This window comes from Heteronotia binoei, chromosome 2 (genome assembly GCF_032191835.1).
Source record: "Heteronotia binoei isolate CCM8104 ecotype False Entrance Well chromosome 2, APGP_CSIRO_Hbin_v1, whole genome shotgun sequence".
Lineage (NCBI taxonomy): Eukaryota > Metazoa > Chordata > Lepidosauria > Squamata > Gekkonidae > Heteronotia > Heteronotia binoei.
In genome coordinates this window covers 94,305,213-94,318,169 of record NC_083224.1, presented here as the reverse complement: position 1 = coordinate 94,318,169, position 12,957 = coordinate 94,305,213, and the positions used below count along the sequence as shown (strand labels likewise).

General features: G+C 46.3%; 1 protein-coding gene and 1 non-coding gene across 15 annotated transcripts in view; one reads left to right on the top strand and one right to left on the bottom strand.

Annotated features, from left to right (window-relative positions):
* The window catches only part of PTPRF (protein tyrosine phosphatase receptor type F), a 915,542-nt gene that overhangs the window by 634,547 nt on the left and 268,038 nt on the right, over window positions 1–12,957 (bottom strand). The window lies entirely within an intron of this gene.
* Window positions 5,447–5,519, top strand: TRNAT-AGU (transfer RNA threonine (anticodon AGU)). The gene has a single exon. It is a non-coding gene; the product is annotated as a tRNA-Thr (tRNA).

Sequence of the window (12,957 nt, the reverse complement as noted above, 5' to 3'; positions counted from 1 at the left end):
GGAGCTTGGGCTCATACTTCCCAGGGTCAGGTTTTTCCGTGGGCCTCTGCACACGGCGCTGCATTGGCTGCTACGCCGTCTACTTCGCAGGGGCCCCCGGCGCAGCTGGCGATGGGTGGATCTTTACCGTGGGGCCAGCAACACCTGGCCTGTCGGTTGGCCGGCTGCTCAATGGGGTGGTTGGGGTCTGGCCTTGACGCCTTATGGCTCTTTGCCGTTTCACTCCTGGCCTTTTGGGGACACTGCCATTCCACTTGGCAACCATCTGATGGTCGCCACCCGTGAAAAAAATTTGCGGGGTGAGTATGTAGACGTCTTTAGCCTTTATAGAGAGATGGAGAAGAAGGATAAGGACGAGTTGGATGAAAAGGACAAGGAGAAACTCAAGCGCAGGAAGGTGGACAGGAATTGGGCCAATTGGTTGCCCGGTTTTTTTATATACGCAGGTGTTATAGCGCGGGCTCAGCCTTCACGGGCCGCCCTGCTGTTCCAATATTGCAATATCATATACAAGGCCTACACGGATTTCTCTGGTGCTGTGCGGTTGCAGTATGATGAGGAATTCCGCATGAGAGCTGTGCTAAATCCAGCAATGCTGTGGGACCAGATTAACCAGCAGCTTTGGCTGCAGCTGATATCCTCAGCTAAGCCCAACAATGGGGACAGGTCAGACAGTGGCCATCTGTTGAGCAAACAGGCAACTGCGAGTGGTTCCCCCCCAGCGGCGGGACAGCCGGTTCAACCCCGGTTGCTGTGTTGGGAGTATACGTCGCAGAGGGTCTGCAACAGAAAAACGTGCAATTACAAGCCCAAGTGCTTGCTGTGCGGAGGGTCCCATGCCCTGTCGGCTTGCAATAAATCCAAGCCCAAGGCAGGGGGTAAGCGGCCTGCGGGGGGTGGGGGGCAGTGGAACCCACCCGATTAACAAGGGGACCCACCCCTTGTACTTAACGAGCTTTTGGCTCATTATCCCAAGGTAGCTGACAAAAAGTACCTTGCGGAGGGTTTTCATTGTGGGTTTCATAGTCCATTTCAGGGCCCAGAGCTCCATTTATGGCTAGGAATTTACGTTGTTGTTGGAATGGAGCACGGGGTTCGGGACAAGATAGGTAAGGAATGTGCCGAGGGCTGAGTGTTGGGCCCTTTCGACAGCCCTCCCGTACCTAATTTACGGGTATCCCCATTGGGGGTGGTGCCGAAGAAGGCGCTGGGTGAGTTTCGGCTCATTCACCATTTGTCTTTTCCAAAAGGCGGGTCTGTGAACGATGCCATTCCTGACTACCTATGCTCCGTACACTACACTTCCTTTGTGACAGTGTGTGCGTGGGAAGTTCACCTATATGAGTAAACTGAAGAGTGCAACTCCAGAAGCTGTGATAGAAAGACAAACTCCAAACAGCCAGTCAACAGTTATATTTGGGTAAATACGTTAGAGGCAGTCACAGGCAGTCCAATGGTTCATACACATAAAGCAGTCCTTCCAAGATACAGTACCAAATCAGTTTCCAGTTAGAGAAGTCAAGAATCCAGTCCATACATTACATAAGCCAGTCTTATCCAGTCCTCCAGAATAACAGTATAACAGCCAAGATGTTTCTCCTTCTCTCACGCACCGTCCTTTTCCTCCTTATCATCACCCCACACTAGCTGAGAGTAAGGCTTGTACTATTATAGTGCAGCTATCCAATCCCCATCACTGATTGCTAACAAGCTGCACCTGTTACTCTCGTGACATTCATCACCCCTGTATAGCTTAGTGACATAATCATTACTCAGCAGTTTTGTTCCCTTAAAGAACCTAACTCTGACACTTTGACCAGGCGGTCAAAGTGGTCCGAAGCTGTGGTGTTGGTGCTGAGATGGCGAAATGCAACATTAAGTCGGCTTTTCATCTTCCGGTACACCCCGATGACTTCGAGCTCCTGGGGTTCATGTTCGAGGGCAAGTATTATATGGATACGGCTTTACCCATGGGTTGCTCTATCTCTTGTTCCGCCTTCAAACATTTTAGCTCCTTTTTGGAGTGGGTCCTGAGTAGGCGGGCGGGGTCCGCCAATTCAGTTCATTACTTGGATGATTTTTTGTTACAAGCCCCGGAGGGTCTGGTCAGTGCACCTGGATGCTCCATTCCTTTCTGCAGTTGGCAGAGGAACTTGGGGTCCCTCTTGCACACGAGAAGACAGAGGGTCCTGCACAGGTGTTGACATTTTTGGGGATAGACTTGGACACCGTTAGGCAAGCTTCACGGCTCCCGTGAGAAAAGGTGCAGAGCTTGCAGGTTAAATTGGCTGCCCTGAGGGCCAACTGTAAGGTCTCCTTGGTTGAGCTCCAGCAGATTGTTGGACACCTCAACTTTGCATGCAAAGCTGTGGCTCCTGGCAGAGCTTTTCTCCGGCGACTTTGTGATGCCATGGTCGGGTTGCGCCTACCGCATCACAAGATAAGGATTAACAGAGGCATGCACCAAGATTTGGAAGTATGGGACCAGTTTCTATCCTCATTTAACGGCGTTTCTTTTTGGCGCGGGGATATGAGGATTGAGGCGGAGCTGCAGATTATGTCTGATGCCGCTGGCTCCATCGGGTTCAGGGTTTATTTTCGCGGATATTGGTGCGCGGAAAGTTGGCCTAGCGAGTGGCTGGATAGCGGACTCTGCCGTAATCTTCCCTTTGTGGAGTTTTTTTTTCCCAATAGTTGTTGCAGTGCAGCTATGGGGTCCGGAGTTGGCCAATCAAGTTGTGCATTTCTGGTGCGACAGCATGGCAGTCGTCCACATTATTAACAACTTGACTTCTAAATCTGTTCATGTTATGGGCCTCGTGAGGGCTTTTACACTTAGTTGTTTGCGTTTGAACATTCTGTTTCTTGCTAAGCATGTGCCTGGTGTGTCCAACGGAGTTGCGGACGCTCTGTCTCGCCGACAAATGGGGCAATTCAGACAGCTGGCACCGGAAGCCGACATGCGGCCGGTGAGGATGCCTCCAGAAATGTGGCAGCTTGGCAAGTTGAGGCCTAGCACCAGAAAGGCCTATAGCCACTCTATCAAGCAGTTCCAAGTTTTTAGGGAACAGGTAGGGCTGAGTTCGAGATGGCCTATTCCTGTTTCGCAGCTCATGCAGTTCTGCGTGCATTTAAGAGGTAAGGGACTTGTGGTTAAATCCATACGGGCAAAGCTGGCCGTGTTGGCGTTCGACAGCAAGTCAAAGGTCTTTGCCAGTACCACGGCCAATTTTCGGCTTCGCAAGATGATGGAAGGGTGGGCCTGGGAGCAGGGTCCTTGGCCTGATCCTAGGCAACCTGTTTCCCCTTCCGTTTTAAGGGGCCTTTATAAGGTTTGGAAGGCAGTCTGTAACTCTAACTTTGAGGTTTTATTGTTCCATGCTGCCGCCTTGACTGCCTTCTTTGGGGCGCTCAGAGTTAGTCAGCTGGTGGTCGGCTTGCGTCATGATTCTTCTGGTCAGGCTCTTCAGGCTGGGGACATAAAAATGCGCACCCGTATGGGCAACCAAGTTTCCATACGGGTGCGCAGGTCTAAGACCGATCAGAAGCAAAAGGGCAGCCTCATCACACTGGGAGCATGCCGGGAGTGGGACATTTGCCCTATTCGGGCTCTGAAGCGGTACTTGGCAAGTTGGGGCGATTTGGGTGGACCCCTTTTTTGTCACGAGGATAGGTCTCCGTTGACCAGGTTTCAGTTCTGGGCTGTTACTTCCAGGACCCTGGAGAAACTTGGGTTGGGGGGGGGGTCAAATTTGGTACCCACTCCTTTCGCATCAGAGCAGCCTCTACTGCTGCAGCCATGGGGTACCCAGTGCTGGTTATCCAGCGGGTTGGCCGGTGGCGGTCAGCCGCTTACAAGAGTTATGTTCGCCCATTGGACGCGTGAGTTGGGCTCGCATGGGAATTTGTTTTCTGTACAAAGTTCAATTGGTTGTCTTTTTTCTATTCTCAGGTGCTGTGCTGCGGCGTGAGAGGCGGAAGGTTCTGATCGCTGGCCACAGCATGGTGTTTTGGGTGGCCCACCAGGCTCGACGCTCGCCAATTGGGTCACAATTGGGGCTCAGCAAGTGGGCCGTAGTCGAGTGGCAGGGCTGGCGGGGCCTACGATGGGCCGGGCTCCTGCCCCTCTTGTTTCAGGGGAGGACGGGTCCTCCGCCACACATTTTGGTCATCCACCTGGGTGGCAATGACCTTGGTTTCTTGAAAGGAAAGGCCCTTTCACTGCAGGCCGTGGAGGACCTGCGTGTGATACGGAGCAGGTGGCCCGAGGTGCTGATAATGTGGTCCACCATCTTGCCACGCAGGGTCTGGAGGGCACCTTGGGATCCTGTTGGGATTGAGAGAGCTAGGCGCAAGGCCAACAGGGCAATCAAGAAAGCGCTTGTTGGCGGTCTGGGTATTTACTTGCCGCATCCTGCAATAAAAGTTGAACTGGCGGACCTGTATCAGCAGGACAGCGTCCACCTGTCCGTGAAGGATAACAGGGCTTTTTTGCATGAGCTACGGCTGGGGCTGTGGTTGGCTTTAGGCCAACCGGTGGGCCCAATTGCCTAAGCAGAGGCTTGGCATTGTGGTGGTTGAAGTTTTTTGTTGGCTAGTTAGGTAACCGATGAGCACCCTCGGTTTATTCCCTGTTTCAGGAAATGTGGCGGGATGGTACGGCAGAAGGGCTGTATGGTTCTCTGCTGGTATGCCAGCTATAGGGTTCCCTCCTCTGGCAGGTTAGCTGGAGTCGGCGCCTGGCTGGTCGAGGGTATACCTGGCCTTTGCCGGCCTGACATTAGCTGTTCTGATTGGCTACTGCCGGGGGCTGGGTGGCTCGGCCGCCGGACTTGGAAGGGTCAGGGGTTTCCCTTGGCTTGTCCGGCAGTTTAGGTTGCCCCATGCCTTGTTCGTTCAATAAAGTTGCCCTGTTTTCACCCATATACATGTGTTTGTCTCGTTCTTCCTACTGGGGGGGCAATACAATTATTCAGATTGAGATCATAACATATGAAGAAAGGAGGCTTAAGTCCTGTGCCATTTTCTTGATCTGAAACAACCCCAGGGAGTTACTATTTGCCCCACTGGTGCATTTGCACTGCCGCACATTGGTGCATTTGCAGTCACTGACAAGACACATATCAGCTCCAAAGGCAGTTTCAAACTGGGAAAATGGGGCTGGGGGTGGGGGAGAGGCTTAAGCCCCTCAGCTCAAATGCCATGGCCCAAATCCAAATTGGGCACTGGGTACCTCAAAGATGCATTCCCATAGTAAACTTTGAAAACAGCATCTGAGTGAAAATATTTATTACAATGTGTAGTTTGGTCTTTGTGACAGACAAGGAAAGATTGATGGAACTGACTTATTTTTAAATTCCCTTTCCCCCACTCCTCCTTCTGGAAGGTTCTTATCTGAAAGACATGCACAGTAAAGTAAAACAAGGTAAACAGTAGAAAACTGGGGAGGGACTGTGGCTCAGTGGTAGAGCATCTGCTTAGTAAGCAGAAGGTCCCAGGTTCAATCCCTGGCATCTCAAAAAAAGGGTCCAGGCAAATAGGTGTGAAAAACCTCAGCTTGAGACCCTGGAGAGCCACTGCCAGTCTGAGAAGACAATACTGACTTTGATGGACCAAGGGTCTGATTCAGTGTAAGGCAGCTTCATATGTTCATATGTTCAAAAGGGCAGACATTTGCAGTCAACCATATTCAAACATCAACTACATATCTATCTATCTATCTATCTATCTATCTATCTATCTATCTATCTATCTATCTATCTATCTATCTATCTATCTATCTATCTATCTATCTACCTATCTAGCTATCTAGCTATCAATCAATCAACTGGAGCCATGGACAGACAAGACAGATCTTTCAACAAAACTGAAAAATGTTCCAGGTTTGCAGAGAATTTTGAAATATTTAAACAAAATAAATTGGTGAGTTAAACCCCCCCCCCCCCCCATAGAAGCAGTGCCTGAAGTTTTAAGAAATCAATGTCCTCAATGGCTGCTGCTAGGCAACCATAACAGTACTGCCAGTCTTGATTCTTTTCAGTTCAAGGCAGAGGAAATGCAGGGCCTTTAAAAAGGCAACAATGGCTTTTGAGGGGCCAGGTCAAGCTGAAACTACCAGGAAACTTGCTACCAAGCTACTTCCATGACTCATCCAGGCCTGGCTGTTTGCTCCTGTTCAATAACAGCCACCCAACAAAAAGCCAAATGTGTTGCAGCAATTAGAATTTCAGACTAGAATCTGCAACATCCAGGTTCAACTCTCCCCTCTGCCATAGAAGCTTATTGAGTGACATTGGGCCAGTCATGCATGTTCTGCCTAACCTACCTCATAGGGTTGTAGTATGATACAATGGAAGAGAGGGGAATGATGTAAGCTGTTTTGGGGCCCCCCACTGGAGAGAAAGGCTGCATAAAAATGAAGTAAATAAATAACAAATATAGCTGAAGATGGGGGAGGGGCAGGTAAAAGGTTGGTGGGTGGGAAAGAAAAAAACATGCATGGAATGGTGAGATGATATGGGGGTTCCCAGGAGGAGGAAAAGAAGAAAGAGCATGGAAGGATAAAAATAAGGGAAAGTAAGGTGCACTCTGCAAATCCTTGAGGATTCTCCACTGTACATAGAGTCTACTGGGGGAAGGAAATAGGGAAAGCTGAAGATACTGAGGTGGATAAAGATAGACTGACTGATTGGTGAGAAGAAGAGAAGGAGGACAGGAAAGATGCTATGGCTTGAGTTTTTAATTACTTGTGTTTTAATGCTATGGTTTTTAAGTTGCCTTAAGCAGGTCTGTGAAGAGGCAGCATATAGCCTAAATGAGTAAATAAAGAAATACAGAGGGCTTACGAGGAAAGGAAAGAGGAAACAATGAGGGAGGTAGAATGAGATTCTCCTCACCCCAGCAAACCCTTGCAGGTCCTTGCTTTGTAAGCCAGTATTCCTGGACATTCTTTTAAATCTCTCTTAAAGACAGGAATGCACTGACTTCTTTATTTTAAAACAGGAGACTGCTTCAGAAAGTTATAAAGATGCCAAACATTACAAAAAATGAGCCTGAATTGAATAATCTAGGTTACACTTTATCTTCAGGGACAGGTTTCTAACCCTTTCCCTCTGGCCCTCTGACATAACCAGCCTGACAAGACTGAAAAGCAACTTTGAGAGGAGCCCCACCTTTGCTTGCTTGCATCATCATTTCAAGAGAAGGAATTATTTATAATAAAAGTGCTTTTTCTATTCAAATCAAATTGATTTATTGAAGAAATGATCTTAAGGAAAAACCCCTGCAGAGAAACTATGACCCAGATCATACAGCTCCTTTTTAATCAAAGTGGAAAGGAATTACTTTAAAAGATGCTGCTGCATGCCACTCAAGAACCCGCCCTCAAGACATATTATACAGGCATGGGCTATAGACTATCTCCTTCAGGCTCTTTTAAAACAAAACAAAAAAAGAGTTGCAAAAACATCCCTTCTCCTTGGTCCACATTCTTAGCACTGACTTTTTCAAAAGCCATCTGGAAACAAGAAAAACCTGATTCTGTGCTCTTTATGCCTCACACAGAAAAGTAATTTATTTATTTATTTATTTATTCATTCATTCATTCATTCATTCATTCATTCATTCATGATTTATATCCCACCCTTCCCACGAGTGGCTCACACATTCATATAATACTTTCCCTAGCATAAAAACAATATACACATGATCCAAAGAAAACATGTCAGACAATAGTGACACACTGCTAACTGAACTTCCAGACCATTTCCCAAATGCGTGCTAAACACTTCCCTGTTCAAGGGCATTGCTTGGGCCCCCAAGAAACACTGTGTGACATCAGCAGAGTGCTCATGACTACAGTTATTTAACTATTATCAGATAATGAGTTAGCGAATTATTGCTCTTGCCCAAAAAATGTCAGGACCTTCCAATCTCTCTGATTTACCCCCCCCCCCCCTTTCATCCTTGGCTACACAGTACAATAAACTGGCAGGGATCCTCTTTTTATATAGAATTTCATAAATTAAATTGCTAGCATGCTCAGGAACCAAAACCAGTTAAACTTGTATATGAAGCCACTATATAAACGCAAGATTTTATTGCACTTCTCAGAAATAAGGTGCTACATTCAAACAGATTTTCATCTGCATTTTCATGCTAAAACATAGCTATTCATCAATCTGTGTGAGGCATCACAAGTGCAACAAATCAAAACAAAGCTGGATTTAGTTGAAATAAGCCTTCATCTAGCTATTAAAGAGGATTCCAATCCTCTTTGCCAATCCCACTGTACAAATGCTTCTGTGAAACATAAAGTCTTGAACACCTGCTCTCTTATTCATGCCTTCTTCAGGTAACACTCCTTTGACCACACTTGATCACACCACTTTTGCACAGAGCTCTCCCCAGATTTAGGGTTTTTTAAAATCTTCTGAAACAGCACCTGCTCCTGGCAAAATTTATCATATAATTCTTAGATCCTGAATGATTTTGCAGTATTAGCCTTATTTGTTCTGAGAGTTCAACACCTTATAACCGGAAAGCAAGGCCTTTCTTATCCTCAGGGAAGAGGTCAATAGTATGAAACCTTTTCCCCAAAGGAACATTAGATATGGTGAAGCCAAGGAGGAGTAAACTTGCATCTCTTTGCACTTCCACATCAGATAGAGCAGAGTGTGTGCCCAATCTCTACTTAGATTGCAAACCATCCAATACGATAGAGTTTGGGGTGGGTAAACAGAAAACCATAATGCTCCAGTTGGACTTTGTATATTAATTTTTCAGATCAAGTATTAATTTTTATTTCAAGTGTAGCCAAGAGGCACTGCCTGACTAATGGAAGTGCCCCAACAAGAAATCGGGTTCCCATATTTTGACCTGAACCAGAGGTCCTAAAAAAACAGACTAACACTCTCTGCTTGGGCCAAAAGCCAGCCAAAGTTCTCTCAAATGGTTTCTGTCTAGGACTGCCAAACCACTGCTGGGGGCAAGGTATCCCCTGACTTGGGGACCCCCCACCCACCAGCACGGAGCAGGTCACTGGGGGGATCCTGCCCCAAAGAGCTCAGTCATCATGCAACATGTCTGGCAGGATGACGTCACTGGAAGTTCTAGATGCTAGAGCATTAGGGCTAAAAACTCTATAGTAATATAGAGTTTTTAAACTGAATCCTAGAGCACTTCCTGGTGATGACATCACACCGGGCGTGCTTTGCATGTAAGAGAGGACTCCCCCACTGTAGCCAAGGTAGACTTGGCAACACTTTTTCTGTCTAAGGTTGCAAACTGGCACCCTCAATGCTAACTTCAGTCTCCTTCCTCCCCACCCTGCAATGGAATGTCAATAATAATGAGTTCTATCAGGTATAGTGTCTACATTTTGAAAGCTGGCTGGCAGCATCTGTCTAATACTATCCTGCCTCCAAATATCCTACCCAAGCACCTTTTGTGTCACCTTATGCAAATGTGCAAACCTATCACAGAAACCCTTCCTGCCTCCTCTCCAGAGTACCAAGATAAAACTGATCTCAGCTATCAAAATAATTATGGCCTTTCCCGACACCCATCAAGACCAATCATTCCCACCTTTTGTTTCAAACTGGGAACATATTCAAGGCCCCCAAGAAAAGCCCGTTAATGATCATTAACTCAATCATATTCCAAGAGGGAGCATGACCCCTCCAAATACTATAAAACAAGAGAGGAAACTTTGCCCCATTGTGCAATCTGTGGGCACCCAGGCAGGTTGCACCCCTGTTACTCTAAGTGATGGACCTCTTTGATGTGACACGCTGGCCATGCATGTACCTATCTTCATCAAGTTGCACCTTTAAGACTAACTTAGTTTTATTCAGAACATAAGCTTTCGTGTGCTGTAAGCACGCTTCATCAGACGAGGAATCCGGTACAGTGAGCAAAGCCACATATTTGTACCATTTTGCATTCTAAACCACTGCCTACCAGATAATTTCACTATTCTGTCATTGGATCTTAAATTTGTACCATTTTGCATTCTGAGCCACTGCCTACCAGCTATATGTGGCTCTGCTCACTGTACCGGATTCCTTGTCTGATGAAGTGTGCTTAGAGCACACAAAAGCTTACGTTCTGAATAATACTAAGTTGGTCTTAAAGGTGTAACCTGACTCCTATTTACACAGCTGCCCACATGGATCCATCTATCTTCATCAACTTCTGCATGGGCTTCGGCACATCTGGAAAAGATAATATCACCTCTGTAACTACCCCTCAAAATCTTATTCTTAACTCCTTATTTTCTAGTCTCTTGATTGTGTATTTTGATTGCTTAAAATGTGATTGTATTATCTATATATTTTTCTAAGTAAATGGTTTCAATCTGGAGTCTTCTTTCAGAAACCTGACCGTCATATACACTTGGTGAGAGACTGCTCCAAAATAGCTCTATGTAGGTCTATCTCTGCTAATTTTCCCATAAAAAGAGGAAATGCCAGCAATTCTGGTAACACAAAGGTCCTAGAAGATGCCCAAGAAACCTGAAGGACTTAGAAGGCCCCTGGGAAATCACCATGGATCTAAACATACCACATCTTCTAATTCTAATGTCTTTGCTATGTGGATCATCTGTTCAGCATACAGTCTCCAGTCCTCACTGGGAGACCAACAGTATCATGCAATGGATCAGATGTGAAGTCTGATCAAGCTTTGGATCTAGTACAGCAGACTTCATCGGAATCAGAGACTCAATTTGAAAATCCATATGCTGGAGATCAATCTATATGATGTAGGACGAGGCTGTAGATGATGCTCTATGTATAGAGCAATATGAAGGCACTGTACATTCTATAAGCTGGTGAAGGTTTAGTTGTCAAGAACACTGATGCCTTAGAACCCAGGAACAATCAACGATAAGGTCAGTGGTGGTGGTTTTGGAATAGCTGCTGGGGCCTCCATTTCCAATTCACCTCCTGATACAACAGACTCTACATGCCTGAATTGAACTGAGGTAGTATGCAGTGAATAAAAGTGAATTGACAGATTATGCAGTGATAGCAGAGTCATTTCCAACAGGTCCAATGTCACCTGGGAAGGTTGTTCCATTGCAAAGACTGCTGACTTGTCTCTGATTTCATTCTGGACAGTTTAGCTGGTAGTAGCTTCTGGTGAACATTGCAGTGAAGAACACCTAATTGTTCTGAAAATGGAGCTAATGCAACAGATGACATTCAGCCAGAACAGAGGACTACATATCCTTCCCCAGTCATCTACACTTTCTCCCCAGCAAGTTGGGGACTTATTTTACCGACCTCGGAAGGATGGAAGGCTGAGTCAACCTGGAGCCGGCTACCTGAACCAGCTTCCTCTGGGATTGAACTCAGGTCGTGAGCAGAGGGCTCCAACTGCAGTACTGCAGCTTTACCACTCTGTGCCATGGGGCTCTTATATAAAGGGCATAAACAAAAGCAATTAAAGATTGCTTTTTAATAAAACTTGTGTAAAAACTTAGCACTCTTGCAATAGTGTGATCTAAGAGCCCCATAGCACAGAGTGGTAAAACGGCAGTACTGCAGTCCTAAGCTCTGCTCACAACCTGAGTTCGATCCTGGCAGACGCTGGGTTCAGACAGCCGGCTCGAGGTTGACTCAGCCTTCCATCCTTCTGAGGTAGATGACTGGGGAAGGCAATGGCAAACCACCCCATATAAAAGTCTGCCGTGAAAACGTCATGATGTGATGTCACCCCAGAGTCGGAAACGACTGATGCTTGCACAGGGACTACCTTTATCTTTTTAATATTGTGATCAGTATCAAAGCAAGCTCCCCCTCCCCCCCCCACTCCTCCTCAAGAGAGGACCCTCAGCCAATGGGGGAAATAGAGGCTTTGCTCTGCTGGAGAAATCCTGGCAAAGCAAGCTGTGACACACTAGCCGAACTCTGGATATTGACTCTTTATGGATTGAACTTTGGATCTTTTGGGACTTTTAAGAAAACTTTGAGGAGTCATACAGAAAGAACTTCTTGTTGCTTTAAGAGACACTGGACCTTTGGAAGTATTTGTTTGAATTGTGCTTTGCAATTTTTGTATTTGTGGTGTATATTTTATAGAAATATCATGTTTTTTAACAGTTCTGTTTTCAGGTGCAGTTGTTTTTTCTATTTTGTTATCACTGTACCACCACTGGTTTGCTGTCTAAACAGAGGGGGGCAGTTAGGAGGAAAGAAATGATAGAAGAATAGAGCAGTTAATCTCACTTTGCTTTGCTCCAAAAGCACTCCAGGCACATCCCTTTGCCTCCCAGCAGATTTCCCTCAGGCTGCCACCTATTGGCTGTTCCCACACTTAGAGTGTTCACACCTGAAGCTAACCAGAACCTTTTCCTTTTCTGTTGTAGCTCCTGCTTTGTGGAACAGGCTTCTTGTGCAGGTGAGGGGAACACCATCTTTAGAGCTGTCCAGGATGCGCTGCATTTTATTTGTTTTTAAATAGTAATGTTTTAATGTTTAAATCGTAATGTTTTAATTATGCCACATGGAAATGCAGGATATAGAATCATAGAATCATAGAGTTGGAAGGGACCTCTGGGGGTCATCTAGTCCAACCCCCTGCACAATGCAGGAAACTCACAAACACCCCCCCCCCCTAAATTCACAGGATCCTCATTGCTGTCAGATGGCCATCTAGTCTCTGTTTAAAAACCTCCAAGGAAGGAGAACCCACCACCTCCCGAGAAAGCCTGTTCCACTGAGGAATCGCTCTAATGGTCAGGAAGTTCTTCCTAATTTTGAACCGAAAACTTGTTTGATTTAATTTCAACCCATTGGTTCTGGTCCTAGCTTCTGGGACGATGGAAAACAATTCCACACATCCTCTGTATGACAGCCCTTCAAGTACTTAAAGATGGTGATCATATCATCTCTCAGCCGCCTCTGCTCCAGGCTAAACATCCCCAGCTCCTTCAACCTTTCCTCATAAAACTTG